The sequence below is a fragment of the Mastigoproctus giganteus genome, chromosome 5 (genome assembly GCF_048544385.1).
Source record: "Mastigoproctus giganteus isolate SK-2022 chromosome 5, ASM4854438v1, whole genome shotgun sequence".
Lineage (NCBI taxonomy): Eukaryota > Metazoa > Arthropoda > Arachnida > Uropygi > Thelyphonidae > Mastigoproctus > Mastigoproctus giganteus.
The window spans coordinates 145,041,714-145,055,496 of NC_143579.1; the positions used below are offsets into that span (position 1 = coordinate 145,041,714).

At 37.8% G+C, this 13,783-nt stretch overlaps 1 protein-coding gene across 4 annotated transcripts in view; it reads right to left on the reverse strand.

The window, feature by feature from the left end:
* LOC150085748 (uncharacterized) overlaps window positions 1-13,783 on the reverse strand; it is a 639,529-nt gene that overhangs the window by 187,550 nt on the left and 438,196 nt on the right. The gene's annotated exons all lie outside the window — the stretch shown is intronic.

Below are 13,783 nucleotides of genomic sequence, written 5' to 3' on the forward strand. Positions count from 1 at the left end.
CTAATTGGCATTCAAATTTAATTGATTATTTATTATTATTTTTCATTTACATTTTCTAAATTATCTTGGAAAGTTTCTGCTACAATATAATTTTAGTCTTTTTACCCTTTTCTCTTCCCTCCCTGTTTGTTCGATTATTTTGTTTAATTCTGACTATTTTCGCTCTATTATTTTGCCATTCTTCTGGCACAATTTTTACTTTAATTTCTTTTCTTTTTTTCTTTTCTTTCTTTTTTTTAAATTTCTTTTCTTTTTTTCTTTTTTTAAAATTTGTTTTCTTTTTTTTATTTTATTTTAATTTCTTTTTATATATATATAGCTGGGCATGGCTAACCAGTTGACACTGAAAAGGAAAGAAAGAAATAAAGCTAATTCTCATAAATAATTTCCCAATAATATTAATAATTTCCCCCGATTGCATCAAGGGAAATTAGCCGGCTGAAACTACAAATTGCAGACTGGTAAAGAGATCAAAGTCATGACAGAGGGAGAGACCTACAAATACCTGGGGATGATGCAGGCTCAGCAGTTACAGCACAAGGAAATCAAGGCCTGCCTGACCAAAAAATACCATCAGAGACTCACCTGTTGAAAGCAAAGCTGAACAGAGGGGACACAGTTAATGTCATAAACACCTATTTGATCCCAGTGCTAACTTACTCCTTTGGGATCATTGATTGGACTAACATCAAGCTGGAGGTATCATGAGAAAGACAAGGTCAATGATGATCAAGAGCCGCCAACGCTATCATGCCATGGAGAGACTGACAATAGCTCAGAAAGGGTGAAGAAGGGGCCTGATACAACTTATTGAACAAGAGAAAACAGTGATTGCTAGCCTGAAGGATTACTTCCAGAAAAACACAGCAGCATTACCAGGCCTAAAGGAAAACAGACAAGCAGCACACCCCACTCAACCTAAGAAAGGGGTCCCCTCCTGACCAGATGGCACAAATAAAGCTAGAAAAATGGGCAAAGAAGACACTAGATGGCAGACACTACAATGACCTCCATCAAGATCATGTTGATAAAATGGTTTCCTATGCAAAGCTCACAAGCAGGATGCTCTTCCCCAAGATTGAAGGACTCATGCTCGCCATCCAAGCCCAGGTAATCAACACCAGAAACTATAGAAAATACATCACCAAGGAGCCAGGAGTGTCACATGACACATGTTGACAATGCCACCTGGCCTCAGAAATCGTCAACACATCACTGCGGGATGAAATTGATCACCCAGACTGAGTACACTTGTAGACATGACCAGGATAACACATCAGAAGCTAGCAAGGAAATATAAATTGATCAAAGAAAGTGTACCGTATTACAAGTACAAACCCCTGGCAATACTAGAGACCCCAAAGCACAAACTGTACTGGGACCAAACCAATGAGGAAAAAAATCAGGAAGTGCACAAAGTTAAGACAGGAGATCAAAGAGATGTGGCAAATTATTATTAGCCAGAGAGAGAGAGAGAGAGAGAAAACAAGAGCCAGAAGTAAAAGAGAATCACCAAGAAAGAGAAGAATGATGATATCAAGCTCAGGACCCTGGGTGTGCCAAGCCCATACTCACCAGATGTGAGCCCCTGGGGTACTATGCAACAAGTAACGACCATCTTGATCATCGTGTCAACCACTGGTATATGTTACCAAAGACCCTAAATAACAGCCTAACAGCAATAGGTCTCTGAGAGAACACCTACAAGGAACTCCAGAAAGAATTCCTGAACACCTGTAGGATAGCCACAGTTCCTTGACCAACAGTAACACCAGACATAACAACCACCCTTGTGTACTTGGTAGCAATATCTGTCATGGGGTGGAACCCCCAAATCAGGGAGAAATAATATAAGAGCAATAATAATAATAACCATCCACCTCCACAGATGGATGATGTTGAAGAGAAATAATAATAATATTGCATGAGTGTAGCAGGGATAAAGTCACTTGTGTTCAGCCCTTAGGCAGAGGGGTTGGTATGAAAAGTCAGACAGTCTCCTGAGAGACCAAAGACAGTGGAGTAAGTGCTTCCTGCACAACTGCACTAATGACCAGGCAGGAAGGAAGAAGACAGCAATGCATGAAGTGGAGCATCGAAATGAATACGTACATCATGCAAGAATACTACGGAAAAAACCTAGACAGAGACCGCTATGACAATATACAAGTCGAGACTACATACCAAGTGGGTGGAACGATTCCCGGATAATAATAGTAATAATAAAGAACTGATCAAGTATGGAGGAAGTTTTTTAAAAGACAGGATACTAAAATTATTTAATAAATGTTGGGAACAATATAAAATACCAGAAGAATGGAAGAGAGCAAAAATTATTTCAATATTTAAAAAAGGAAATAGAATTGATAAAGAATTATAGAGGGATTAGCATACTAAATACAATATATAAAATGTATAGCAAAATAATAAATAATAGAATTAAAATTATCTCTGATGAAATATTAATAGAAGAACAGGCAGGATTCAGAAAAGGAAGATCATGTACAGATAATATATTTATATTAAAACAAATAATAGAAAAACGAAAAGAGTTTAATTTAGAAACGCATTTAGCATTTATAGATTATGAAAAAGCATTTGATCGAGTAAACAGATGAAAACTATGGGACATATTGAATAATAAAGGATACCAAAAGCATCTTACAAAAATAATACAGAGTTTATATCAAGGAACAAAGAGTATAATAAATCATATGTTAAACCGATGTTGTTTAACATATATATCGAGGATATGATATGTAAATGGAAAGAAGAAATTAATACAAGTATATATTGCAGTTAAAAAGAAATTGAGAGACAACATCAAAAACTGGCAATTTATTAATGAAAGAATGATCTCATTGGAACTGAAAACATACGGGAGAGAAATATGTATTTTGGGAATACAGTGAAACTTCTCCTAACAGACACCTCTCTTTAACGGACATCTCTCTACAACAGACATTTTCAAATTCTCCAACTCACCTCTATTGGTTTTAACATGTTTGCAACTTCTGTCTAGCGGACATTCTCTCTAACAGACGCAGACAGGCAATCTGCACTGTTTCGTTTAGATTAGCACTTAATTTGATCTCCCCATAACGGACTGTGGGAGAGCTCACGGCCCTTTTTCTAGGAACGTTTCTTCCACATATTGCCTCGATTGTGTGTTTATTTTCTATTTCCGATTCCCAAATTTTATCAAGGTTTACGTTGCGGTTCTAAACCTTTTTCAAGAATTTTAAGGCACAGGTAAAACTTCTGATGAATTCGGTGGCGGGCGGGCGGGGGGGGATTTGGTCGGCCTTTCGTCTTTTGAGTTTCAGTTTTCAGTTTTGTTCAGTGTCATGTGAAGTGCACAATGTCTTCTCGTAAACATTTAACTTTAAAAGATAAAGTCGAACTCATTAATGCGTATGATCAGCAAAAAAATAGTGTTCGCAATCTCGCTGCAAAATTCAAAATTGGGAAGACGCAGGTAAGCAACATCCTAAAGGAAAAAAACAAACTGCTCAAACAATTTTGGCAACACGGAAATGATCGGGTTCAAAAATCATTCCCGAAAACTGTTGGACTTCAAACTGACAATGTTACGTACGAGTGGTTTTGTCGCGCACGTGCTAAAAAAATTCCCATTAATGGGCCTATTATTAGGGAAAAGGCTTTGGAGGTTGCGAAATCTATGGGAGTAAATGAGTTCAAAGCTTCTGAGGGATGGCTAGACAAGTTCAAAACTCAGCATAAAATTTCTTGGAAAATCTTAATTGGTGAAGGTGGATCTGTTGATACTGGGGTTGTAACAGAGTGGACTGTCAAATTGGAAGATTTATGTCGTGATTTTGAAGCTAAGAATATTTACAACTGTGACGAAACAGGGTTGTTTTTTAAAGCTCTTCCTGAAAAAACAATGAGTCAAAAAAACAAAAAGTGCCAAGGCAGAAAAATTTCTAAGGAACGCTTGACTGTACTATTGTGTACAAATATGCTGGGAAACCTTGAACAACCTCATGTTATAGGACACAAAATCCTCGTTGTTTCAAGGGCATAAAGTTGAATCTTTTGAATGTTGACTGGAAGTCTAATAAAAAAGCGTGGATGACACGAGATATCATGAGCGAATGGATAAGTCGCTTTAACCAAAACATGATTCGTCAAAACAGAAAAATTATTCTTTTCATGGATAATGCTGCATCTCACCCGCACATTGAACTGTCCAACATTCAAATCATTTTTCTGCCACCAAACACATCTGCAGAGTGTCAGCCCTTGGATCAAGGGATAATAAAAAATTTTAAACTTCACTACAGAAAACGTGTTTTAAGACATCTCACTGCAAACATGAACGATGTAACATGTGCGAGTGACCTTGCAAAGAAAATCAGCATCCTAGATGTGATTCAATGGATTTCCTCTTCAGTAAACGCAATTAGAAAACAAACTGTCGTGTACTGTTTTGTAAAGTTTGGCTTCTCAAAAGCAAAAATTGAAGTTGTGAACAGCAATGTGGAGCACCAAGAAGAACAAGAACTTCAACATCTATTGATAATGTACAATACTTCAGCTACAAGTGACCCTGGCTACAAAGATATAGACTCGAACCTCACTACAGAAGATGGTGCTCTAGATATCAACGACGAACCACCGATGAAAATAGAAGAAGCGCTCATACAAATCAATCGTTTAAAAATGTTTTTCGCCGCTAAAGAAGATACTGAAGGACTTTCGATGGTTTCTTCACTCCAAACAAATGTTGAAAACAAAATTATCAGCCAGAAGAAGGTGCAGAAGAAAATAAGTGATTACCGTATGTATTTTTCTTAAAATAAAGTCATAATATGCATAGCACAATTGTATGTATATTATTTACAAAAATATTGTGCAAAATCTGTATATAATTTAATTTAATTTTACATTAAATGTTTAACGATTTTTCTTTATCTTTTGTGTATGTAATTGTATATTATTTACAAAAATATTGTTCAAAATCTGTATATATTTTAATTTAATTTTACAGGATCGTATGTATAGCTTAGCTTAATTTTTAGCACTCACCTCATAGTAATCCACTTAGCTGGTGGAAAGTTTTACCACATACATAGTGGTTATAGGATTCTAATAAATTACAGGAATTATGGGTTTAAAACTAAGTTATGGGCTATAAAAATTTTCCTAGGAAAGGAAAGTGCACCTTCCATTCTATGGTTGCCTAATTAAATTAAATTAAATGAAGAAAAAAAGAAAAATAGAAGCTAATAGCCGTGCACGAGCAACTTTCTATGGGGGGGGGGGGGAGCGCGCTTGTGTTATATACGGGTTGGGTTCCTGAAATGCATTTCAGTGCACGTGGAAACTTAATATGTGCTAAATTCCAAATGGGGGAGAAATTGGCAGGAATCTTTTTGTTCAACACATTGAGTGATGTATGGCGCTTAAACCATTTGATGATGAGGGCTTCGTTTTCAAGGATTTTGTAGCTGTAATTTAATTTAACTACTGTGATGGCTGAATTGATGAGTGGGTTGTGATTTTGAGATTGGACGTGTTGTGTTAGTCTGTACTTGCTGAATTAGTTTTGACGCTATTAAAGTGATAGTAGGCACGCGTGTTGGAAATTTTTGATGTCCCGAATTTTGCTGTTGTACTGCCTATGTAACATGCTTGGCAATCTGATTGGCATCTGGTCAAATATATAATGTTGTTGTGATCTTGTGTCTCATACTCGTGTGTTGTCTTGTATGAATTGAATTTGGAACTTAATTTGTTATAAGATGTGAATATTAGCATTAGCATTAGCATTAGTAGAGGCATTTGATGCAAGAAAGCAAGCTTATGCAGCATCAGCCAAAAAAAAAAAAAAAAAAAGAAAAAAAAAAGTAACATAAATAAATAAAAATAACCACTTCCACTTCACCCCTCTGTTCGTTCGAAATACCTGTCCAGCTGAGCCTTAAACTTATTTAGGCTATCAACTTCCACGACAAGGGATGGAAGTCTGTTCCACCCACCAACCACCCGCTGGCTAAAGGCAAATTTCCGCACATCTATCCTACATCTGTCTTTCCTCAATTTGAATTTATGCCCTCTCAGATGATTTTTCTGAGCTAGAGGAAGAATCCCATCAGCATTGAGCATGCTCAAACCATTCAAGGCTTTGTACACCTCTATCAGATCACCCCGCTGGTGCCTAGTTTCCAGACACTGTAATTTGCAAAACTTAAGCCTTTCTTCGTAAGAGAACCCCTTTGTCCCATTCACCAATCTAGTTGCCCTTCTCTGTACTCGTTCCAGCAGCTCTACATCCTTCCTGAAATGAGGCCTCCAGGCCTGTATACAGTACTCTAGGTGTGGCCTGACCATTGCCTTATACAAGGGAATAATCACCTCCTTATCCCTGCTAGAAAAATTCCTATATATCATTGACAATACACCATGAGCTACTCTTGCAGCTCGTCTGCACTGCTCAGAGAACTTCATATCTGCCTGCACCACCACCCCCAGGTCCCTTTCATTCTCTACCACTGTCAGTGTAGTACCACAGAGTTGATACATTGCTCTGGGGTTGCTGTTTCCCATATGTAGTACTTTACATTTGTCAATGTTAAACTTCATTTGCCACCTCGAAGCCCATCTGCTCAACCTTTCCAAATCCTGTTGCAGCAGCATAGTGTCAGTAGTGTCCTTGACAACCCTGCCAACCTTCGTATCGTCTGCAAACTTGGACATTAAGCCTGATATACCATCATCAATATCATTTATAAATACAGAAAACAATAAAGGCCCCAATACTGAACCCTGAGGGACTCCACTAATAACATTAGTCCACGATGAGCAGTGTCCATTGATTACCACTCTCTGTCTTCTCCCCCTCAACCACCCCTTTATCCATAGCAGCAACTTGCCTCCAATGCCACACTGCTCCAATTTGTGCAGCAGTCTTCCATGTGCAACAGTATCAAAAGCCTTTCTAAGATCCAAGTATATAATATCAAAGTTGTTCCCTGCATCCAGTTCTTTTGTGACTGCATCATAGTATCCAATCAAATTGGTCAGGCAAGACTTCCCCTTAACAAAACCATGCTGTGTCCTAGCTATAACTGAAGTCTTGTCTAGATGATCCTGCAGTGCTTCTTTCACCAGTGCCTCCATTAATTTTCCGGGAACAGAAGTTAAACTCACTGGTCTATAATTACTTGTGTCAGCCTTTGATCCTCCTTTGTGAATTGGGGTCACATTTGCACATCTCCAGTCAATGGGTACCTCCCCTGAGTCCAAGGAAGCTCTCATAATTATGGCTAAGGGTTTGCTTACCTCCTTTAATATAACTGGATAGATCCCATCCACCCCAGGTGCCTTTCTTGTGTTTATCTTCAACAATTTCTCCTCCACTTTGCTCTCAGTTATTACAAGATTCTCTAGCTTACTGCTAGAGTTGAATACACCTCTGGCATTCCCCTCGCTGAATAACTCCTCATGTGTGAATGTCGATGCAAAATATTCATTTAGTTTGTTAGCTACCCGAGCAGGGTCATCAACAGTTGACCCATCGATCTCAAGTGGACCAATCTGATTCATCCCCTTCCTTCTAGAGTTTACATAAGTAAAGAACTCTTTGCTGTTTTTCTTCGCATCCCTTGCCAAGGATCTCTCGTAATCTGCCTTCGCCTGCCTAACCTCCTTTGTAACTTGGTTACAGATCAACTTGTATCTATCATAGGCGTCCGTGTCACGTGTTAATTTGTATGTATCCCATGCATTTTTTTTCTCTGCCATATGCCTCATTAGTTCATCTGACAACCATTTAGGCCTAAACCTTGAACAATATTTCTTAGTTGGTATGTAAAGCCTAGTAGCTTCCACGATAAGTTCTTTGAATGCTTCCCATTTTGAATTTGCTGTTGGCAATATCATCAGTTGATCCCACTGTATAGAATTTAAATACTGTCTCAGTCCATTGTAGTCGCCTTTACGAAAGCAATACCCCTTCCCTTTACCCCTAATGGTAGTTACCTCTTTGAGTAACTCCCACTTCAGCACACTGTGATCACTGCCACCAAGTGGTTCATTTATCTGCAGATTCTTAATGCATGAAGAATCACTACTGATAATCAAATCAAGAGTATTACTCCCTCTAGTTGCCTCCCGAACATGCTGATGTAGAAAACAATCATCCAATAAATCCACAAAAGCCTTGCTACTGTGTGAGTGACCAGCCCCCAAATTCCAGTCAATATCTGGGAAATTAAAATCCCCCATTATAAGACTCTCTGATTTACTGGCCCACTCTATTTCTCCGAACAGTTTCTTATTATACTCATCAGAGTCATTAGGCCTATAGCACACTCCTACTCTCAATTTTGATCTCCCATTGCTTATGTCACACCAAACTGACTCGACACTGCACTGTCCAGCGATGTCGACTGGCTTCACTTCCTTGGATTTTATGTGTTTTTTAACTAATAGCATAACCCCTCCTCCCTTCCTATCCTGTCTATCCTTTCTGTAGACATTGTACTCCCCAAATTCCAGTTCTGCATTTCTTATATCTGTGTGACACCACGTCTCTGAAATCCCCACAATATCTGCCTTTGATGTTTTGAGCAACACCTCAAATTCATCAAATTTATTTACTAAACTCCTAGCATTGGTGTACACACAAGTATACATGCACCTGTTCTTTTTCTTAGCTACCCTAACACAACCCATGTGTTTACTTGTACCCCAATGATTCCCAGCAGTCTCTGAAATATCCTGCATCTTATTTTCCAGGCTGCGGCTCATTCCAATAGAAGCAGTGCAAGAATCACTTTCACCTCTGCCAGTGGCTACTGTTAATCTATTAGTCCTTGTATCCCCCCAATCTAGCAGTTTTCCGACCCACCTAACATTGCCTCGATAGCATCCGCAAACATTCTTGCACCCTTTCTATTTAAGTGTATCCCATCCCTGTAGAAGCAGTCTCTCCTGTTAACAAGTACAGACCAGGCTGAAAAAAATTCTACCCCTTGAGCCCTGCACAATCTTTCCAGGGCCGAATTGATTGACAGGGCTCTCATCATATACTCCCTCCTATCGTGTCTGGGCAGAATTGCAGACACTTTCAATTTCAACCCTAATTCACGGCTTTTTTTCATCAGTGACCTGTACTTGTCAAGTAATTCCGCCGGTCTCCTACTCTTAATGTCATTAGTGCCAACGTGTACAACTACATCACCTTTTGTGCCCTTAAAGGATGATATCCGCTCTACAACGTCATCAACTTTTGCCCCTGGCAGACATACCCTGGTCCTATTCCACCTATCCTTTTTACAAAGCATGTTTCCCGTTTCCCTGACAATAGAGTCACCAACAACTACTAGTTCCTTTGGGACCAGCGCATTCTGCCTTGGGGGTTGCCGCTGTGTTCCGCGATGACCAAGTGCAAGCTCTGGCATTGGTGTGGGCAGCTGAGAGCTTGATGGGCCCCTCACTTGTAATCCTTCGAGGGCATCCACCCTATCCTTCAAGCTCTCATATAGGCCCATAACAATGCTGAGTTGTCGCCTTATCTCCTTAGACTCCTTGCATCGCACACACACAAAGACATCCCCCATGGCAGTATCATGTCCCATACTTGACTGCTCCGCAAACATCAAGCAAATAGTGCATCTTACAAGGCTATGATTCAGAGGACAACTGCCCCCCCCTCAGTTCTCCCCTGGGCCACAGCATTCCCATTAGCTTGAGCCCTTTGCTTTGCTGCTCTGGTTTGAGTCATGATTTAGATTTACTTTCAATAAAATTTCAATTTCTGTACAAAATTAAATCCTAAACTTGTATCCAAACACAGTTATAACGCTATATTTATGTTTCAGTAACGAGTGTTATCTACGGAATATTTACGTTTCAGTAACGAGTGTTATCTACGAAATATTTAGGTTTCAGTAACGAGTGTTATCTGCGAAATCCCTTTATATAACTTTCGTATCAAGTTATGTATTAATTATTTGTTTTTACTAATTATTTATGTTACGTAACCTAAGTGGTTATATGTATAATTAATTATGTTAAATATAATTAATTATATTACGTTTGTAATCTAAGTCGTTATATGTATTTATTTAAACGTACAATTTAACTGCTAATGAAGTTCAACTAACGCTATCTAGTACGGTATATCGTATCACAAAGGCGGGAAAATTACGAACGGTTAGCGGAGTTGAAACACGTGGAAACCTTTACCGATACTTTTATGCAATTACAAGGCCGAGTAAAGAATAAATACACCAAATTACTCAGAAAATCACAAAATAATGTTATACTACTAAATTTAAATCAAAAGTTTTAGAAAAACAATAATTTCAAATCAATAAATAAGAAAAATCCACTTAGCGGCTTTGAAAACGACCGTCTATAGTAGCCTCGTCAGCAGACTCTACAGATATTATACAGATAAAATACAGATATTAATTTGATATCTGTATTTTTAAAAATCTTTTGAAGTCTTCTAGCGTATTTTTGATGATATGGGAGCACGATAAGGGGTTTATGTATCTTATTCTTGTTCACGTGGTTAATAATTTTGTTTGGGTTATTAGTGTTATTATGAACTTTGGTGATGGTTTCTTTTATTAGTTGTGAGGGGTATTTTCTGTCGATGAATTTTTTTGGTGAGGTATTGCAATTTTATAGATATTTTTTCTTCATTTAATTTAATTTGGCAACCATAGAATGGAAGGTGCACTTTCCTTTCTTAGGAAAATTTTTATAGCCCATAACTTAGTTCTAAACCCATAATCCCTGTAATAGGATAGAATAGAATCTTTAATTGCAGCAATGGTAGACATACAATTAGTCCAGTCACAGCATGGTGGTGCCAGGGGTTTACATAAGTTATTAGAATCCTATAACCATTATGTTACACATTACAGCACATAAGGACTCCTTAAAAATCAAGAGTTAATTTTACATTAAATGTTTAACGATTTTTCTTTCTTTCTTTTTTTTTTTTCTCTCTCAGACTTCTTGTTAGCGGACACTTCTCTCTAACGGACACATTCTCGTTCCCTATGGCTGTCCGTTAAAGGGAAGTTTCACTGTATATGCCCCGACTAATGACACCGCCAATACCTTGAAGGATGAATTTTGGGAGGATCTGAGAGAACTAATAGAAAAAATTCCTAAGAACAAAGAGATATTTCTAATGGGAGATTTCAATGCAAGAGTAGGAACTGAACAAAATAGCAAAGTTATTGGAAGATTTGGAGAGAAAGAGAGGAATGACAACGGAGATAGACTATGCAATCTTTGTGAACAGTTCGACTTGAGAATAAACAACACATTTTTCCAACACAAGGATATCCATAAATATACTTGGTCACAGGAGACAAGACAAATTAGATCAGTTATAGATTACATTATTTCAAAACATTCAGGGACATATGTAATGAAAGATGTCAGAGTTTATAGAGGAGCTGAATGTGGATCTGACCATTTTCTTGTTAAAACAACACTGAGGTGGAACTGGATTAAGAAAATATGTGTGGACAACCAACAATGTAGGGAAGGAGAAATGCTACAAGTGGATCAATTTAATATTGACCTATTCCAGGACGACAGCATTAGAAACAACTTCACCCAGAGACTGGATGCTGCAATTAACATAGAGATAAAAGGTAAGACTGAAGAAATCTACGAATATTTAAAAAATACTGTTAAAAAAATAGCTTATGAAATCCTAGGCAAAAAGAAGAGCCAAAGACCAAAAAAGACCTGGATTACAGAGAAAGTAAGAGATGCTGTAGAGGAAAATAAACTTGCATATCAGAAATGGCTGGGTGATAGGAATGATGCATATAGGAACATTTATGTTGAAAAACAAGAAAATAGCCAATCGGTTGGTAGTAGAAGCAAAAAATGAAGAATGGGAAAGAAAATGTGCAACTATTAATAGCAAATTGGGCTTCAAGCAATCAGCGGAATCGTGGAAGGTCCTTAAAGATTTGAGAAAACAGAATAAACACAATGCTGGTTTGTAATTAATACCTTTGAAAGACTGGACAGAGTACTATGAAGGACTTTTAAAAGAAGACCGGGAAGAGTTCAAGACGATGGAGGATTTTGGTGTAGAAGACTCGGGCTTAAAAGTTTCTGTTAGGGAAGTGGAACTCCTGCTAAAGGAAGGAAGGAATGGCAAATCACCTGGACCTGGAGGAGTTTACATGGAACTTCTGAAATATGGAGGAAGAGGAGTGGCTGTTCTGATACAAAAACTGTTAAATAGTATACTGAGAGGAGAAGAAATACCTAAAGAAATGATAACAGGATATATTACATCAATTTATAAGAAGGGCGATCGGAAAAGCTGTTCAAATTACAGAGGAATATGCGTCCTGAACCTGCTGTTAAAGATCTTCGGAAAATGGATCAGGAACCATTTAGAAGCCCGAATCGAGGTATCGGAAGCACAAACTGGTTTTTCAGCTTGGAGGTCATGTATAGATCATATCTCAACAGTACGACAGATCCTTGAAAAATGCCAATCAAAAGGAATAAAAATCTTTATGATTTTCATTGACCACGAAAAGGCATATGACAGTGTTTCAAGAAAATTCGTATGGGAAGCACTGAAAGAGGCAAATATTGATGGACAACTGATTAACATTATTAAGGCAATTTACAGGATTAATAGATGCAGAATTAAAGTGGGATCAGCTTTGTCACCTGAATTCCACACTCCAAAAGGCTTATTACAAGGTTGTTGCATGTCACCAACACTTTTCAAAATTTATATTGACATCTGCCTAAGATCCTGGTCAAAAAAAAAAAGAAAAATGTAATAAAATGGGATTGCCGATTAATAAGAACACCTATATTCACAATTTACTTTTTGCAGACAATCAGGTAGTGATAGCACAAGACTCAGATGATGCAAAGTATGATTGTCGTCAATTGTTTGAGGAATATAAACAATAGGGTCTAAAAATCAATTTTAGCAAGACTGAAATGTTGTCTTCAGGGCCAGGACATGTTCTAAATATTGCAGGTCTTAAAATCAAACAAGTCGATAAATTCAAATATTTGGGATCAATCTTACAAAGTGATGGATCATCCCAAGCAGAGATCAATAAGAAAATTACAGACGGCAGAAAGGCTATCAGCATGGTAAACTCTGTTCTGTGGAGCAAAAATATCCTAAATAAAACAAAGAAACTTATATTTCAAACAATTATACAAAGTCTTCTATTGTATGGAGCGGAAACCTGGACAATGAATAGGAAAGCGGAAAACAAATTGCTCTCCACAGAAATGGATTTTTCGAGACGCTCAGCAGGAACTTCTAGAAGAGACAGAAAACGGAATGAAGACATAAGGGAAAAAATGGAAGTGAAAAAGACTATTATTGATACCATCAAAGAAAAGCATCTAACATGGTATGGACATGTAAAACGGATGCAAGAAAACAGATATCCAAAGGCTATCCTGGAATGGATACCTCCTGGAAGGAGAAGAGGAAGACCTAGGAGGACATGGATGGATGGAGTACGGGAGAGCATGACAGCCTGAGGCTTAACCGACCAAGACACCTTGAACCGCACTTTATGGCGGGAAAAAATTCCTAACAAGAAATCACTTGTAGGCTGAGGAAACCCATTGTAAATGGAAACACTCCTCTTGATGATGATATATTTAAATACAAAGAATAGGATTAATACACTGTTATTTGCAGATGACCAAGTAATTATTCAAGATAGTGAAGATAATTTACAAATAGCAGTATTTAAATTAAACCAAATAACAGAAAAAT